We start from the raw sequence: 19,326 nt of genomic DNA, 5'->3' as shown, positions 1-19,326 counted from the left end.
GATATACTCATGTAATTGGAAGAATTTTTAGCATGACTATTTATTGTTGAAGTCATTTTATTGACTTTTCACAATCCAGTAGGTATTTGTGATTACTGCTCATATTTATATCACTGAACAAAATATATATCTGATCATGATTAAGGTAATATTATTCCTTTCAGCAACATAATTTCAATTATGTGTTCATAGACTGGTCCAGCACAATCTCTAGTATACTTAGCTATATAAATATGCTAATCAAGCTATATAGCTTTTTAAAGCTAATTGAAATTGCTTGATATAACTATTTCAAATCTTCTATCAAATATATTTTTAAAGCATAAAAATTGAATTTCTAAGTGAAAATATTTCATCCTTGTACTTGAAACAACACACTGTAAACAAAAAAAGCTTCTTAAACTAATGTACATGTACCTTAGGAAGAATTTTGATTCAAAATTGTCAAATGTTTAGGATTATTAAGTTGTTCCAGATTCCACATTGTAAAGTCATCATATACTTATCAAAGCTTCGACACACACAAGGTAGTGGACAGTTATCAATACAAAAGAAATTCTCTTTTCATGAAAATTCTTAAAATGACATATGATCTATACCTAGAATAGTGTTGTGGTTAGTTCAAAGTACATGTATATTGTTATGTGTCATTGCACTTAAGAAATTTAATCGAAACTAGCTTAAGGTCGATCGATCCTCATGTGACTTATCAATAATAATGGTTAAAAGTGCAAAAACTGTATTAATTTCCATTCAATATAGTTAAATTCAAACAATAACCATAGAAAATATGTATGTTGCCACATTTTTAAAGATGTCAGACATAAAAAACGGAAGTATATGTTAACATCAGAAAATCACACATTTTCGTTGTACAGAAGAATTAAAATAGATAAAATCTTGTTGAAATGACAAATTTTAAATGTCAACAGTTTAAGAAAACTGTTAATTCATAAATATGTATAAATTAATTGTGGATATTAGGGAAATCATACATAATAGACATGCAGTAGGAGAAATACCAGCATAGGAGTTATTGCCCTTGACAACATTTTTTGAACTATAAAGAATTGATTATCTATAGAAAATATACATTTTTTCAATATCAATAGTCTACCAAATTTTTTATTTTATAAAGTAAATAAAATTCTTCTGAAGATATATTTCTTTCATGCGCAAAGTTTAATTTTATAAAGATTTTTGCAAAAACCTATGACATCACACGAGGATCGATTAACCTTAATGAAGCTGTTTGAAATAGCTTTATAAAACTATATAGCTAAATATAGAGATTGTGCTGGGCCTGATAGATATAGCAATGCAGAGGAAATCCGTCATATGCATCAAAAGTTTGAAAAAGGTGAATTGACTTAAATATAAATAAAATCATGAAAACTCATACATTCACAGTTTTAATATGAATTACTTCATGTATTTCCAAATAAGTTAAAAAAAATATGCATGTATGTACAGTGAACAGTATTTTTAACAAATACATGAATTATAATTTCAGCATTTATATTATTATTATTTTTTATTTTTTTTACGTCTTTGCTTCTCAAATTGACAAAAGTCTATTATCAATATTGTGGCATCCCTCCTCTTTTTCAGGTATATGGGAACAGGATCATTTTCCATGCCTTTCACTTGAGGTCTTCAGTTTCGTCATTAATCATCTGAATGTTGGTATGCCAAACTCTCATGATGTCATGCCATTACTGGATATTCCTTAACACTGGTTTATTTAAGCCACACTACCTATAACATTGCCAAAATATTAGACTGAAAATTTTCAAATACACAAGATTTGAAGCAGCAAAAGAAAAGAATTACATTTGTATAACACACAAAAAAGAAGAAATTAATTCTCACCTGGCTGATATGAACTTTTTACTCCTTTTTAGCTCCCTTTCACTGCATACCAGCCAATAACTAGCAGTCATTATATGCAGATCAGCCATTGTTATCAACCAGAACCTGTGTATATATATGTTGAATGAAATATGAATGAAAATTGTTGTTCTTTGTTATTCTTTTTAAAATATATATATACTCAATAGTATATTTCCTTACACAGTACTGAATCAAAGGGGTAGGAGAGCAAATACATAATATATAACCTGGCTCATGTTCAGCTGGTTCCATTCTTGTATATAAGTGGTTTGAGTGGAAATGTACATATCTGATGTACATGTACATGCAAAGTACCTTGATTGCACAGGCAATATGCATCACTTGTGTTCGAATTTACTATTAAAGAGTACCCCAAGCGATGCATATTGCCTGTGCTTGATTGGTATTAAAAGTTGGAGAAAAGATCAATGTTCTTTGATATAATTCAAAATTTTGCAGTGAATGAACCATCGGTATGGAGCTTGAATAAATGATCATGCAAATTCTAGTATAGATCCGTAGGGATATATTATCTGGTGTTCTCATATTTTATTTAATTGGTAGATATATATACCCCCCGCTCCCCCTCTCACTCCCTTGTGAAATTGCTTCGTAATTTTTATGAGCCTGAACCATAAGTTCATAATTGAAATTCTCTATTTAATGTCACATGAACACCGTTGTAAAATACATACACTGCTCAGATGTGGATGAGGGTACAAGTATACCTATTCTTAAGATTGACAAGATTTTGCACAGTCTATATTATATTTTCAAGAGTCAGTACAAACCTCTTGGTTTTCCTAAAAGTTAAAATAAGGAAACTGGCTAGAACAATGATGTTTCTTTGTTGGTTCAGCTTTCACGGAATGTAATAATCGCACTCAATTTCGGCTGCTCGTGGTTTTCTACACAAATGACGCCATCGTTTCCTCTGCGTGAACGCTTTTCCTGGGTTTGGGAAAAGGTAAACTTTGACATCTTCCCAAGTAAATATATATCCCTTGCTATCCTTTATCTGATTTGCGACAGTTTGTGCCGCAAAATCTATATTTTGGCAAAAACAATTTTGTTACCAGTGCTGTGAGTGCAGTGTAAACAAAATTAACCGGAAGTACCCCTGTGGAACATTTTGCTCATATCACGTGACCGGCGTGGCTAAATACGAAAAATCCCGGGTGTTCCGAAGGAACTCGAAACACGGCTATTCTATTCATGTATATATATAGAAAATACATACATAAATAGGATTATAGGCAGATGGCACAATGCCTATATAAGCCCTCTCCATGGGCCAAAGGTCAGTTATGACAAATGTAACAGGGAGCTAGGGAGAAAATGCAACGGGCCAAACCGGGATTCCAACCTGTATGAGGCGCCGTTTTAATATTTTTGAAGTATTTTCTGATATCAAAAAATCATTTTTTGATATCAAAAAGTATATTTTTTGATATCAGAAAATCATTTTTTGATATCAGAAATTCGAATTCTTGATATCAAATAATGAAAGTCATTTTCTGATATCAAAACTTCGAATATTTGATATCAAAAAATCATTTTCTGATATCAAAAAATACATCATATTTTCTGATATCAAAAAATATAATTTTTTGATATCAGAAATTCACATTCTTGATATCAAAAATATAAGACATTTTCTGATATCAAAAAATCGATTTTCTGATATCAAAAAATGATTTTCTGATATCAGGAATTCAAACTGATTTCTTGATATCACAAAATACATTTTCTGATATCAGAAAATAAAAGAAAATGGCGAAAAACCTTTACATAAATAATGAATACTCCCTTGACCCATAGAAAATCGCTGAACTAGGCCTACAGTCTACAGTGTCCGATTTGCTTTCTAAAATTCGTTGATATTTCAGATTCTTTGAAGATTTTTTTTTAACGATAGAAGGAATTTTATAAGGTTCTTGATAATTCTGGACATATTCAAGTTCGGGTTACTTTCTGCATCCGGAGTTTTGGCGGTAGTCTTATCTATTTTGCTCTCCTCGTTTGTCATTGAATTAACAATCAGGGAAAGAGTTCATACATACATATATATATATATATATATATATATATATATAAAGTCAAAAAATAAAATCCAATACTCAAACTTTTATCTATAGCGCTTTCGCCCTGCGGGCTCGTCAGTAGTATATATATTTAATGCAAATGTAATGAATATCAACCCTTTTTTCCGGTAATCTTATTTATGATGACTTATTTTCTTGAAATCCTTCTATAACATCAGTATATGTGATATGAAAAATGGCGGATAATGGGACTGCTGAGCATGACATGTTAAGGAACATTCAACAAGCCATCATGACTGGTAGCCGTTGTTTTGTACAGTGCGTCTCCATGATCATCATTCTCCACGGGTCTCGTTTGCACATCTTCAGGATCGACCCCGTTCACTTCATAGCGAATTGCGGACAAAGCAGTGCTGACCATTGTAGATATGGAAGAATTTGCCATAATGAATTAGATCTAGATTCACCATTTATTCCCCACGTGCATACAAGGTTCGCAACTTCAGGCGGGAAGCTGAAGGTGCATCACGGGGAGCATTCATTAAGTCGATCGTAGTTTTATATGAGTCTTATTTTCTGATATCAAAAAATCGATTTTCTGATATCAGAAAATACAAATCATTTTTTGATATCAAAAAATCATTTTCTGATATCAAGAAATCTAATTCTTGATATCAAAAAATGATTTTATGATATCAAAAAATCAAATTCTTGATATCAGAAAATCAAGTTATTTATTGATATCAAGAATTCGAATTTTTGATATCAAAAATGTGATTTTTTGATATCAAAAAATATGAATTCTTTTTTTATATCAAAAATTCAATTTTTGATATCAAAAATTCGATTTCTTGATATCAGAAAATGATTTTTTGATATCAAAAATTCGATTTTATGATATCAGAAAATCAACCTTATTTTCTGATATCAAGAATTCGATTTTTTGATATCAGAAAATAATTTTTTGATATCAGGAATTCCAATTCTTGATATCAGAAAATGATTTTTTGATATCAAGAATTATTTTTTGATATCAAGAATTATTTTTTGATATCAGGAATTGGAATTATTGATATCAATAATTCTTTTTTTGATATCAGAAAATACCTCAAAAATATTAAAACGGCACCTCATAAACCTGGGCCTCCTGAAACTCTAATCAGGTGCTCTACCAACTGAGCTATCTTGCCACCGGCGATCGAACCTGGCTGACATCGCTCCCTCCTTAAATGTTTTCACCCGTCAGCTATGGCACCAAATGTAACAGGAAAGGAGAAAATGCAACGGGCAAGACCGGGATTCGAACCCGGGACCTCTGAATCTCTAGTCAGGTGCTCTACCAACTAACTGACCAACGGCGATCGAACTCGATTGGCCGCTACAACAGTATAGTACATGAAAATATAACAAAATGATTGAAGGGGGAAAAGGTTTGTTAGCTATACAGTTAAATACAAATTGGAATTCATCTTTTACACAGTCAGACTTTATACCGACAGTACATGTACAGTATGACCAGAGAGAGAGAGAGAGAGAGAGAGAGAGAGAGAGAGAGAGAGAGAGAGAGAGAGAGAGAGAGAGAGAGAGCTTTAAACTCTCTAAAGAAAGAGAAAACTATAAACACTGAAGAGAAAAAACTAAATACTCTGAAGAAAGAGAAAATGATAACCTCTCTGGAGAGAAGAAAAACTATCAACTATGGGGGGAGAAAGAAAACTATCAACTATGGAGAGAGAGAAAACTATAAATACTCTGGAGAGAGCTTGGGAGAAAACTATGAATGCGAGAGAGAGAGAGAGAGAGAGAGAGAGAGAGAGAGAGAGAGAGAAACTATAAAATTACTAAAGAGAGAGAGAACTCTAAACTCTCTGGAGAGGTAGAAAATGATAAATTCTCTGAAGAGCTAAAAACCTATAAACTATGGGAAGAGAGAAGAGTATATACTCTCTAGAGAGTGAGAGAAAAAAATTATAAATACTCTGGAGAGAGAGAAAAAATTTAAACTATGGGGAGAGAGAGGAAACTATAAATACTCTGGATAGAGAGAAAACTATAAACTACGGAGAGAGAGAGAGAGAGAGAGAGAGAGAGAGAGAGAGAGAGAGAGAGAGAGAGAGAGAGACTAAACACTCTGGATAGGGAAAAAACTATAAAACTACGAAGAGAGAGAGAGAGAGAGAGAGAGAGAGAGAGAGAGAGAGAGAGAGAGAGAACTCTAAACTCTCTGGAGAGAGAGAAAACTCTAAACTCTCTGGAGAGAGAGAGAAAAAGTCGTAATTTCTGGAGAGGGCTACGAAGGGTATCCAACAATGAAAAATACACATTGTACGTTTTCTATACAATAAAGATTACCTGTCCATATACACTGAATGCAAGAATTCTGCAGTCTGTCAAGGAAAATTTCATTCAAAAATGTAAAACATGGAAATAATTTTGTTCTATAATGTTTGAATAAGAACATACAATAAAGAAAACGTGATACTCATCGTCTGCGGTTTTTTTGCATAATATACAAAGTCTGTCATATATGTCTTCCTCTAAACCGCAGTTTTGGTTCTGATTGGAAGTATATGCCACACCTAAATTACAGTGTAAGAATAAAAGAGGAATTTTATATTTCCCTGCCTTTCCAGTGTTTCAGAATGAATAAGAAAGTTGTGTTTTAGCATAAAATCAATTTTTGGGGCGGTTTAAATTTTCAAACGAAATACCATACTTACTTTGATAAGAAAACCTATTTAATGAATCGGTACATATAAAACGCACAAGTTGGTATAGGTAGGGACTAACCTAATCACATTGAATTTTCATCATACCTATGCAGTTGTAAATTGTTTGCATACTATCTTACTTTTAGGATTTTAATTTACATTATATATATACAGCAAGTATAGCCCCATTATTTATGTAAACATGACCACAGACTGGGAGACAAGTAAGGAGACTGAACTAGAGGATTTGAAACAGCATATTGAAAAAATAAATCAATGTCCAATTTATAAAGTCCTTAGAAAAGAGGAAAATGAAGTTTTATTAAATACTAGTCTTAAAAGAGAGCAAGTAACCAGTACTCCCAAAATTAAGGTTACCCCCCCCCCCCCCCCCCCCCCCCCGTCTACCTAGGCTAGTCAATGTGAATAAATCACAAAGTAGTGGTAAAGGTTCATTAAGTTGTTTATTGTCCAAATTCTGGAGGGGAATCTAAAGATATTTAAAACATTTTTGTTACTCAATCCTTTGTCTTTTTAGGCTTCTATATAGGAGAAAGTCCACTTGTAGTGAAAAGGTTACCTGTAAGTGTCCAATAAGTTGGCAATTACTGTCCATTATTTTTAAGAAAGGACAGATACTGTTCGTTTTTAAAAATAATGGACAGTAATTGCCAACTTATTGGACAGTGCAAGGTAAACCCAATGACTTATTAGACGTCTACAGGTAGGCTGAAAATAAGAGAAAGACAATACATTTGTCAAAGAGATACAAATTTAATTTTAAATCCCCTACAAGTAAGAGTCAACACAGATATCGGGAAAATCACTGAAACACTGCCATTATTATATCGCATCAAAACTAAAATTTCCATCACTGAAACACTGCCATTATTATATCGCATCAAAACTAAAATTTCCATCACTGAAACACTGCCATCATTATATCACATCAAAACTTAAATTCCCATCACTGAAACACTGCCATTATTATATCGCATCAAAACTTAAATTTCCATCACTGAAACACTGCCATTATTATATCGCATCAAAACTTAAATTTCCATCACTGAAACACTGCCATTATTATATCGCATCAAAACTTAAATTTCCATCACTGAAACACTGCCATTATTATATCGCATCAAAACTTAAATTTCCATCACTGAAACACTGCCATTATTATATCGCATCAAAACTTAAATTCCCATCACTGAAACACTGCCATTATTATATCGCATCAAAACTTAAATAAAATCACTGAAATACTGCCATTATTATATCGCATCAAAACTAAAATTTCCATCACTGAAACACTGCCATTATTATATCGCATCAAAACTTAAATTTCCATCACTGAAACACTGCCATTATTATATCGCATCAAAACTTAAATTTCCATCACTGAAACACTGCCATTATTATATCGCATCAAAACTTAAATTTCCATCACTGAAACACTGCCATTATTATATCGCATCAAAACTTAAATTTCCATCACTGAAACACTGCCATTATTATATCGCATCAAAACTTAAATTTCCATCACTGAAACACTGCCATTATTATATCGCATCAAAACTTAAATTTCCATCACTGAAACACTGCCATTATTATATCGCATCAAAACTTAAATTCCCATCACTGAAACACTGCCATTATTATATCGCATCAAAACTTAAATAAAATCACTGAAACACTGCCATTATTATATCGCATCAAAACTTAAATTTCCATCACTGAAACACTGCCATTATTATATCGCATCAAAACTTAAATTTCCATCACTGAAACACTGCCATTATTATATCGCATCAAAACTTAAATTTCCATCACTGAAACACTGCCATTATTATATCGCATCAAAACTTAAATTTCCATCACTGAAACACTGCCATTATTATATCGCATCAAAACTTAAATTCCATCACTGAAACACTGCCATTATTATATCGCATCAAAACTTAAATTTCCATCACTGAAACACTGCCATTATTATATCGCATCAAAACTTAAATTTCCATCACTGAAACACTGCCATTATTATATCGCATCAAAACTTAAATTTCCATCACTGAAACACTGCCATTATTATATCGCATCAAAACTTAAATTTCCATCACTGAAACACTGCCATTATTATATCGCATCAAAACTTAAATTTCCATCACTGAAACACTGCCATTATTATATCGCATCAAAACTTAAATTCCATCACTGAAACACTGCCATTATTATATCGCATCAAAACTTAAATTTCCATCACTGAAACACTGCCATTATTATATCGCATCAAAACTTAAATTTCCATCACTGAAACACTGCCATTATTATATCGCATCAAAACTTAAATTTCCATCACTGAAACACTGCCATTATTATATCGCATCAAAACTTAAATTTCCATCACTGAAACACTGCCATTATTATATCGCATCAAAACTTAAATTCCATCACTGAAACACTGCCATTATTATATCGCATCAAAACTTAAATTTCCATCACTGAAACACTGCCATTATTATATCGCATCAAAACTTAAATTCCATCACTGAAACACTGCCATTATTATATCGCATCAAAACTTAAATTTCCATACTGTATTTGAATTTTGCTGGATTCAGAGGCACACTCCAAACTTCTTCACAACGCTTTATTCATGTTTTCTATATCAGTATATCCTAATTCGGAATTATTATTTTCGCTTTCATGAATATTTCATTTCATGTATTGAGTTCTTTTGACTGGCATTAATTATTTCCTCATCCAAATATTCGAAAACAATGCTTTTCAGATCAAAATTTGGTTCCATAACTTTCTCACCTTTCATATCCAGAATATAGCACTCATTAAGACAATATTTGCAGTACTTTCATTAAAATCCTTAAATTTTGATTGTGCAATGAAAATACTCTCCCCATCAGAGTTTGGCTCAGTACTATAGAGTGAGTGAATATAAAACCTTCAGTACAAGACTACTTATACCTGACACTGTTCAATAAGTGAACAAAAGAAACAGAGTTCTACGCAAGACTGGTTATATTATCAGATTATTCAAAAATAGCTTTATTCATAATTACCATTGTCAATGGGTTTACCGGAGTCTGTCCATTCTTAAAACAAAAGCTGTAATGTTTTAAGTAGAATATAAGCCTCAAACTGTCCATTCTGTGCGAAATGAACTGATCTCGGGCCTACGGCCTCGATCAGTTCTTTCTCTCAAAGAATGGACATTTTTTGGCTTATATATCCTTTACATAAAATCATTAAGTAGTCTTTCACTCTATCATTCACACAATTTAGTAAAATGATAATGATTTAAAAATATCTAGAAATTAAAATATTATGTAAATAATTAGCAATAGAGTAAATTCAAATTCTTAATTAATGACTTTAGTCACTTTATACGTAAATATATTCAGTCGATTGGTCTGGGTAAGAGTGCAGTATTGGGGCGAATCTTACTTATATACATATAGCACCAAAACCAGTGAAACAACTCGCAAGATAATCACAACCATACACAAACCATACTTCTCTCTCTCTCTCTCTCTCTCTCTCTCTCTCTCTCTCCCTGCCAATCAGCGTTCATCCCGATGAATGTGAATGAAATGAAACGGCTAACGATAAAATGATGAATAATTTTAATGAAATTATATTAAGATATTAAACATGGGATATTTCATCCTGTGACATATATGGGGAAAACATGTCAGAATGAATGTTAAATGCTGTGGAATCATTTTAATTCATGGGGCCAATGTTCGTGGGTAAGGAACATTTTGCCAAATTTTGCTGGTTCGTAGGGACGTAATTTCGTGGGTAAGCGATACGATGTCACTAGGAGAGATAACTCTTCTTGGTTTAAAAAAGAAATTTCGAGGACACGTAAATTCGTGTGTAAGAGTGACCCACGAAATCCAAGAACATCAATACCCCACGAGCAATGATGATTCCATATCGATTCGAAAGAGAAATATGAGAAATTTAGACGAAGTATCAATTCTAACACCTGTGCATATGATTTGAACATATTTTATTGTCTAGACAATCTGCATTTAGGAATGCCATCATTTTGCGATTGTCTTGTAACGTAATTTGATTCATGTGAACGAATATTTGGTAAAATTTCTTTCAGATACTCGGGTACCATATTGTGATAAATTTTGTACATAGTTATTCTTAATTTTGTCAATCTTCTAACAATGAGTGGTTACGACTCAGACTATAGAAAAAGATATAAAGAAGATGGGAAAAACCTGGAAGGGAATAGAAAAGATGGCTATGGATAGAAACAAATGGAGGGATCTGGTATCAGCCTTATGTGCCACTGGGCACGAAGAGGATAGGTACATGTAGGTAGGTACTCAGTTTCAAAACAGAGATTCCCGTGATGCCAATGATGTTAGTCCAGTAACCGATCTTGCTGCTGCTAACTGTAGTTTTTCAAGTTTTTCAGAATCTTAATTTGAACGCCCACCCAATACTTCAGATGCATATTCTAGAGGAGGTCTAATGAAAGTAGTATATAAAATAGCTAAAGTTTTCGAACTGACCTTAATCTGTAATTTTTTAAGTAGTCCAAGTTTTTTTTTTTATAAGCATTGGCTAACAGCGAATCAATGTAAGCTGACCATGTGAGATCATGTGAGAAAGTGATACCTAGGTGTTTATGTGTTGACACAAAATCTAAATTACAATTTTCAAAATGTAAACAAGGGAAGCATGTACACGTATATGTACATGCTTTGTACAAAAGAAAACGGCTTTTGTTTTTGAAGGATTAAAATCTAACAGCCATTATTTTGATAGAACATCTTTGCGTATACCGAGTAGAGGGAACGTTTCTTCCCATGTCATTTTCAACCACACACTGGAAAATCATTTTACTCAAATTTAAATTCATCCAAAGTTGTTTCTTGCTACTTAAAAATGAAGAAATAATTTATATTCACCCAGTTTTAAAATCACCAAATAAGAGAAAAGGCGAAGCGAAAATAAAATGGGGTTAAGGAGTATAGATCTATACACACTTGGTTATATGATTAAATTTACCATAAAGTCCCCAGGTTACATGTATCTAAATGAAGAGAATAAAGATGAATAGGTTTGGTGAATCATTTTACAATCATGATTTGTATGAGTGCGTATTTTTTTTTCTTTTTAACAAAGCTCAGCTTTTACGTCGGATATTTCTCGACATGTTTGATTTTTAAAATCCATTATGCTTTCAATCGCTTGTCAAGTGCAGTGATTTTCATTTCGTCCAAACAATACCCTCATTCCATTTCTTAATCTCTCTCTCTCTTACTATTTCCCCATTATGCCAATGGCTTTCATCTGTCAATATTGACTCTCTCTCTCTCGTGAAGAGCATGTACACTCTGTAATCACTCCTTGTATTGTGAATCTGTAATGCACTGCTGCTAGATGGAACAAATGTCTGAAAATTCACTACACCTTACTCCTTAATGATAGATCTAGCAAACAATTTTGAAGTAGGCTATTTTGGTTTCAATGTATATATGACAAATTGCAACGAAAAGACTTTTTGTATAAAGCGTTTTAAAACTACCTGAAAGCGATAGGTTTGAAGATAATATTTGTCTTACTTAGGAGGACATGTTTAGCAACTGACGAAATTCATTGTTTGTTGTGTTCAATAAAAGTGTGCAGATGCTGATTTTTTTTAAGATCACAGGCTTTAGCAACGAGGGGAATAAGATATCCTCATGTAACTAGTATAGAGGGCGTTATCTATATGTAACTAGTATAGAGGGCGCTATCTACATGTAACTAGTATAGAGGGCGTTATCTACATATAACTAGTATAGAGAGAGTTATCTACATGTAACTAGTATAGAGAACGTTATCTATATGTAACTAGTATAGAGGGCGCTATCTACATATAACTAGTATAGAGGGTGTTATCTACATGTAGTTAGTATAGAGGGCGTTCTACATGTAACTAGTATATAGTGTGTTATCTAAATGTAACTAGTAAAGAGGGCGGTATCTACATGTAAATAGTATAGAAGGCGTTATCTACATGTAACTAGTATAGAGGGCGTTATCTATATGTAACTAGTATAGAGGGCATTATCTATATGTAACTAGTATAGAGGGCGTTATCTACATGTAACTAGTATAGAGGGCGTTATCTACATGTAACTAGTATAGAGGGCGTTCTACATGTAACTAGTATAGAGTGTGTTATCTAAATGTAACTAGTAAAGAGGGCGGTATCTACATGTAAATAGTATAGAGGGCGTTATCTACATGTAACTAGTATAGAGGGTGTTATCTACATGTAACTAGTATAGAGGGCGTTCTACATGTTACTAGTATAGAGGGCGTTATCTACATGTAACTAGTATAGAGGGCGTTATCTACATGTAACTAGTATAGAGGGCGTTATCTACATGTAACTAGTATAGAGAGCGTTATCTACATATAACTAGTATAGAGGGCGGTATCTACATGTAACTAGTATAGAGGATGTTATCTACAAGTAACTAGTATAGAGGGCGTTATCTACATATAACTAGTATAAAGGGTGTTATCTACATGTAGTTAGTATAGAGAGCGTTATCTACATATAACTAGTATAGAGAGCGTTATCTACATGTAGTTAGTATAGAGGGCGTTCTACATGTAACTAGTATAGGGGGCGTTATCTATATGTAACTAGTATAGAGGGCGTTATCTATATGTAACTAGTATAGAGGGCGCTATCTACATGTAACTAGTATAGAGGGCGTTATCTATATGTAACTAGTATAGAGGGCGTTATCTACATGTAACTAGTATAGAGGGCGTTATCTACATGTTACTAGTATAGAGGGCGTTATCTATATGTAACTAGTATAGAGGGCGTTATCTACATGTAGTTAGTATAGAGGGCGTTATCTACATGTTACTAGTATAGAGGGCGTTATCTACATATAACTAGTATAGAGGGCGTTCTACATGTAACTAGTATAGAGGGTGTTATCTACATGTAACTAGTATAGAGGGCGTTATCTACATGTAACTAGTATAGGGGGCGTTCTACATGTAACTAGTATAGAGAGCGTTATCTACATGTAACTAGTATAGAGGGCGTTATCTACATGTAACTAGTATAGAGGGCGTTATCTATATGTAACTAGTATAGAGGGCGTTATCTACATGTAACTAGTATAGAGAGCGGTACCTACATGTAACAAGACCTATATGTGATTTTAAGCAATTTAAGGAAGTTAGCGCCTGAGCTTTTGAGCAAAACTGCGCAGGATGCTACAACTAAATAAAAACTGATTTAATGCTGATCCCATTGGTGCAAGCATATTACAAATACTGAACCCTATCCAGTTGAAAAACTTTGTATCAATTCAAATTTTTAGAGGGTTTGGCAGGAACAATATTTTGTGGCAGAATAATTGATTAATCAAAAAGTTATAAATCTTCATATTACAGTTTCTTTTTCATCCAATATATCTTCTATTTTTATACTCCTGTACGTGTATTTCAGTTTTATAATTTATGATACTTGTAAGTAGTTCAAAATGTTGGAATTTATTAATTTGGTTGATATATTTTTCCAAGTAGAACATCGATTCTTAAAAAAATGTTTGAATTGAATTACTCGAAATTTTATATAAAAATTCATTGTTTTCACCAATAATTTTAAAATTTAATTTCTAACCTCCACTTTTTAAAGTCCCACCTTAAATTTTAGGACAAAACCTTGAAAATTGTGTAAAATTTTAGAAATTGACATTACTTCTAATTTGTCTTTGTATACTCTCCAATTTGATATCATGAGTTTTTTCGTATATCAAGTGCAAAAAGTTCATTATTCATTTCCATTATTAGTAAACATAAATGTTTAAACGAATAGATCTTGAGTGCAAAAAAGTAATAGGGGCCTATTTAAAACACTGTACTAGATAGCTCAATAACAAGCATTGCGACCCAAGTTTTTTTTTTTTATTTCCTAATTCTCCTTCAATGCAGAAATCAAAAATACACAACACACACTATTGAAACTACCCTAAAACAGATTTCCGAGATTACCAAACTCACTTAAAGAATACAGATTGGGATGCTCTGATTTGTAAAGATATTGATCAAACATGCAATAACATATCAAACTGCATTACTGATTCAGCCACAAAAACAATTCCAAATAAAATCATTACATCACGCCCTAATGAACCTCCATGGATGCACAACGATATTCGGAAATTTATTAGAATTCGTAAACGTCACCATTCAACTGCTAAAAAAACTGATTGTCCTTGTGATTGGGCACGGTATAGAAAAACAAGAAATATATGTATCAACAAAATTAGAAATGCAAGACAAACTTATTACACAAAAGTAGCTGATACATTAAAATCAGGTATAGTAAATTCTAAACAATGGTGGACAAAACTAAAAAGAATCATTAGTACTAAAATCTCGAGTACTTATCCTCCAATTAAAATTGATGAACACAGCCCGCCGATAAGTGACACTAAAGGAAAATCAGATTTATTTAATATTTATTTTTGTTCCCAAGCAGTAGTAAACGATGAAAATATTGAGTTACCCTACGATGACAATCCTGGTGACATAAACACTCTTTCAAGCATAGTAATTTCTACTCAAGACGTTAAAGATGTCTTGGAAACACTCGATACAAACAAGGCCACTGGGCCGGATTGCATCAATCCTACTTTACTTAAACAAGCATCATCAACTATTGCTTTACCTTTAAGTAAGTTTTATAATTCATCGCTTCATAGGTCTAAAGTCCCAGACCAATGGAAAATAGCAAATGTTATCCCTGTATTTAAAAAAGGCAATAGTAGTATCGTCAGTAATTACAGGCCAATATCTCTATTAAGCATTCTTGATAAATGCATGGAAAAGTGTGTCTTTAAATATTTATATAATTTTATCCATACCAATGCTATTCTTACGTCACATCAATCTGGCTTTAGACCTAACGACTCTACAGTCAATCAATTGTTAAGTATTACTAGTGACTTCTATAAGGCACTCGATCAGGGAAAAGAAGTTAGAGTTATATTTTTCGATATAAGTAAAGCCTTTGACAAAGCATGGCATAAGGGGCTATTATACAAGCTTGAAAAAATTGGAATTCGTGGTGAATTACTCGCTTGGTTTAGAAGTTACTTAAATGATAGGAAACAGTACGTCGTTATTAATGGTAGTAAATCAGACATAAGATACATTAGGTCTGGGGTGCCCCAAGGGAGTATACTTGGTCCTCTACTTTTTCTTATTTATATAAATGACTTGGTCATAGATATTGCATGTGTGGTCAAACTGTTTGCTGATGATACATCACTTTATATTGTTGTCGATAATGCAGACACTTCAGCATCTTTGCTTAATGAAGATCTCGAAAAAATCAACAAATGGTCAAAACAATGGCTTGTATCTTTTAATCCCACTAAAACAGAATGTCTAACTATATCTAATAAGGTCAAGAAACCTTTCCATTCTTCATTGATATTTAACGATGTTCATCTAAAAGAAGTCGAATCTCATAAACATTTAGGGGTCATTTTCAGTAGTAATTTATCTTGGCAAGTCCATATAGACGAAATAGTGAAAAAAGCCTATTCACGCCTGAGTATGTTACGAAGGGTCAAGTTTATCTTAGGTAGAAAAACTCTGCAAAAAATATATTTTTCATTTGTAAGACCCGTCCTAGAATATGCTGACATTATATGGGACAATATACCAGAATATTTAGTTAATAAAATTGAAAACATACAGTTAGAAGCAGCCAGAATAGTTACGGGAGGTAATAGACTAGCATCCAGGCATCTTCTATATAAGGAAACGGGATGGGATCCATTGTCAAAGCGTAGAGAAAATCATCGACTTATTCAACTCCAGAAGATATACCATAACATGACTCCCAATTATCTAAACAATATAATCCAGTCTCTGAGAAATCAAGGTCACAACTACAACACAAGAGCAACTAATTCACTGCAAGAAATCAACTCTAGAACCAAGCTATACTTTAATTCATTTTTTCCATCTACAATAAGGAAATGGAATGCACTTCCTCGAAATGTCCAATTAAATCCATCTCTAGCTAGCTTTAAGAAATATCTTAATATAAGAGTCATTAATATTCCAAACTATTTTTATTTAGGAACAAGAATCGGACAAACTCTTCATGCAAAATTGAGATTAGAATGCAGTGCTCTTAATCTTCATATGTTTCAAAGAAAATTATTTAATTCACCCCTTTGCATTTGTGGAGAAGTAGAAAGTATTGATCATTTTCTTTTACGCTGTAATATGTACTCAAGAGTTAGGACCAATACAATTTTGACACTGCCATATCCACTTAATGTAGAATTATTGTTATACGGTAATGAACATTTATCTGAAAGTGAAAACAACAGCATTTTTTATTTAGCCCAAAAATATCTTGTTGAAAGTAAAAGGTTCTGAAAGCTGTTTTACTACATCTACATGTAATACTGTCATATTGTATATAAAATATACTCATGTGCACCAAGGTTGTAATAAGTGGAAAACCTGTGTTTATTACTTATTATTTATATGGCACAACTATACAATTTATTATTTCAACTTTGTCTATAGTTTATATGCAATTGATCTGTATCAACACTTATCATACATATAAACGTGTGTTATTTTTTCTCCCAATACTCAATTCCAGCTTTTCTCTCTTATTCTTATTTCTTTTTGCATGTATTGTAATAATTAGTATACGACTTATTTTACTTAGAATTTTCATTCACCTCTTACTTGTAAGATATTTAGAGCGAGATTAATATAAGCCTTTTGGCTTGTTTCTCAATCTATTTCATGTATAAAACATTGTTTGTAAACATTATCGAATTATTTACGAATAAATATTGTTTAAACTAAATCTCAAGTGCGAACCTCTTTAACACAATAAACGATGTCTGCGCATGTCTGTCATTCAAATGTATCGGATTATGGATAATTGAACTATGTGGCTTTCCTTAAGTATTTTGCCTGGTGTTATAAGAATTATAGACAAATGCAGTTTGTCTTGGGAATTTACAAACTATATCAATTAACACAGTCATGAATTTAATACCCATTCAAATCAGTACAAAAACCAATAATTAAGCATTTATCAAAAATTAATACTTCCATGTGTGATACAATTTTAATTTTCATACTCAAAACATCGATTGGGGAGAACTCTCGTATATATTACGTCAAAATTAACGTCAAAGTTGGTGACATCGTCAGTTTAATATAGAGTTTTCCGTTGAATATATTACAGCTACTATGGTAGATAAAGAATAACAATGGTCATTTTCATAAATGGCACATCCTCAAATACCAGATTTAGTACTTGGGTGAATTTTCTTGACAGGGCAGACTTTGGCTAAAACCGTACCTTGTTCTTTATATCAAGTCCAATTTCATTATACATGTATATGAATTTTTTCTCTTTGTTCTCTATAAAAGGGACAGACAAGTAGAAAGTGGGGTTTTTTCCCAGACTAATTTGATTTACCTGAGATATATTTCTTAATATCTATATTTCCAATGTTTTAACCTTTGACATCTTTACAAATTGTAAGGATGGACATTTCTTCATGAAGGTGTGCAGTTGTGAACAATGCGGGGATGAATTTCGATAGATAAAATAGTAGAAGTGTGTCTACTTTAACGGCTGTAAACACAAATATGAAAGAAAACTGTGAATACCAAAAAAAAAAAAAAAAAAAAAAAAAAAAGAAATCCCATCATTTTAAGGAAATGCATGTACATTGTAGTATGAACGGCAACCCTTCGCATACTTTTCATCACAACGTTTTTTGTGACGCATGTAGGCGCGGTATGTCGCAGTTCACCCTCATGTACAATGTAAGCACTGGCATAAGCCCAACGTCATGATATGAAGTCACAAAGTTGTAGAATAATGTACAGGCGCGTAGCTGCCTATGTGCAAGTGCGCACAGAGAGAGAGAGAGAGAGAGAGAGAGAGAGAGAGAGAGAGAGAGAGAGAGAGAGTTTGTCGTTAACAGCTAGTGCGGATAACTATACATGCAGCCCGTTGCGTTTTCTTTGTTTGAATACAGGGATTCACATATTGCACGACTAAATATACACGTCATCAATCTACCTCTAGCTAGGATATCAAGTCACTGAGAATCTGATCACCTTTACGAACTTACATGTATTTGGAAATATAACAGCATAAAAAGTGGAGTTGGTCTCCCTTTGTAATTTCGAACAAATCTTTATAAGTCTATAAATCTACCTTAATGTAACTTATACAAGCAGCGTTCGCATGTCCTTGAAAGACATTTATTGCTACTTCAAGTCGTAGACAAACGACTTTAAATACATTTAGCCATCAACGCTAAATAGCGTTAGATGGGTTACTATTTACTTTTATTTTTTATATCTAGAAATCCGGAAACATGAAGCACTTCGATATTTGCTGTTGAGATGTCAAATATTGACCTGTCGGACTCCGAAGCTGCATTAATACCAGGAATTCTCTGTATTTACTACATGGCAGCCCGTTGGTCTTGATCGAAATTGAAATCGTATAAATTCACTCTGATCTCGACGCAATTTCTTGAGACTCCCAGAGGCCGAAAATCGACGCAATCTCAAGGAGGGTGTCCCAGGGGCCAGAAATCAACACC

The 19,326-nt window shown here is 32.8% G+C and overlaps 1 long non-coding RNA gene across 1 annotated transcript; it reads right to left on the bottom strand.

Moving 5' to 3' along the window:
• Nucleotides 1-462: 462 nt before the first annotated feature.
• On the bottom strand, nt 463-3,035 carry LOC130047052 (uncharacterized). Its single transcript, XR_008796115.1, has 4 exons — nt 2,685-3,035; nt 1,873-1,977; nt 1,239-1,758; nt 463-679 (listed from the first exon to the last, which is right to left on the bottom strand). It is a non-coding gene; the product is annotated as an uncharacterized LOC130047052 (long non-coding RNA).
• Nucleotides 3,036-19,326: the final 16,291 nt, after the last annotated feature.

Source organism: Ostrea edulis, chromosome 6 (genome assembly GCF_947568905.1).
Source record: "Ostrea edulis chromosome 6, xbOstEdul1.1, whole genome shotgun sequence".
Classification (NCBI taxonomy): Eukaryota; Metazoa; Mollusca; class Bivalvia; order Ostreida; family Ostreidae; genus Ostrea; species Ostrea edulis.
The sequence above is the reverse complement of the archived record's forward strand: the minus strand, read 5'-3'. Positions and strand labels throughout refer to the sequence as shown.